This window comes from Bison bison, unplaced genomic scaffold, assembly GCF_000754665.1.
Source record: "Bison bison bison isolate TAMUID 2011002044 unplaced genomic scaffold, Bison_UMD1.0 scf7180017864031, whole genome shotgun sequence".
Lineage (NCBI taxonomy): Eukaryota > Metazoa > Chordata > Mammalia > Artiodactyla > Bovidae > Bison > Bison bison.
This window is the reverse complement of record NW_011494603.1, coordinates 7,435-8,621: the sequence shown is the minus strand read 5'-3', so window position 1 is coordinate 8,621 and position 1,187 is coordinate 7,435.

The following is a 1,187-nucleotide window of genomic DNA, read 5'->3' as shown; positions in this document are numbered from 1 at the left end:
TCCCAGTGCCCGTGAACACAGTGCACAACCTAGATGTTTCATGCACATCATCTCCAAGGAGATTCTGTGAAATAAAAGTAGTAGAATGAACCCGGAAACTCAGAAGCCAGTGGGCTGACACTCTTTTCTGTGACTCATGGAAACAGAGCTCATTTTACTGAAAGGGCATTCCATTCAGTGTTTTTGGCTACGTTGATAATTCCACCAAAGTCTGTGAGGTGAGTCTATTTTAGGTGATGGTGAAATTGATGAAGATGGGGGCTTATTTTATTTAGTTACTTATTTATTTGGCTATGCTTGGTCTTATCTTTGGCACACAGGATCCTTGATCTTCCTTGCAGCCTGAGAGTTCTTTAGTTGCAGCATGAGGAATGTTTCAGTTGTGGCATATAGGATCTTTAGTTGTGGCTTGTGAACTATTACTTGCGGCGAAGCTGTGGTCTGTGGGACCTAGTCCTCTGATCAGCAGTGGAACCCGGGCCTCCTGCATTGGGAGTGCAGAGTCTTAACCCCTGGACCACTAAGGAAGTCTCTAGGAGTTGTTCAGATGAAAGAGCAGCCGGGAAGGAAGACAGAATTAGTCTCAGAATCAAATTTAGAGTCTTTGAATTTCTTTCAGTTAAAAAAGTACCCCCATACTCAAAATACGATCTAGTAGTGGAAATGAAAGATTCTTTCTAAACAGCATTTTGGACTGATTTGGTGTTTCATGTCCGAGAATCCCACAGATTCTCTGACATCTCCTGCATTTAAAAGATTCCTCAGGGTCAGTGGTATCCTCCAGGATGAAACTAATCACACTCATAGTAAAAACAGATATTGTGTAAAGTCCAGTGTGGTCCAGGCCGTGTGCCAGGTGCTTTAGCTACATGCCACTAGCCCTACAAAAGCCACTTCACCTGAGGCTCCCCGAGTTTGGGGATGGACCCAAGTCCACACAACTGATAAGAGACAGAGCTGGGACTAGAGCGCTGGTCTGAATTTGTCCACAGCATGTACCCTTCCACTTGTCCTGGCCTGAGGTGCTCATGAGTCAGTAAATTCACTGTCTTCTAGCACTCCAACATGTATCTTGAGTGACAGAAAGGACTCTGTGACGAAAAAACTGGGATGGAATACATAGCCAAGGCAATACAAACACCAAAATAATTAAGAGGTGTGAATAAAGGAGAGAAGGAGATAATGCT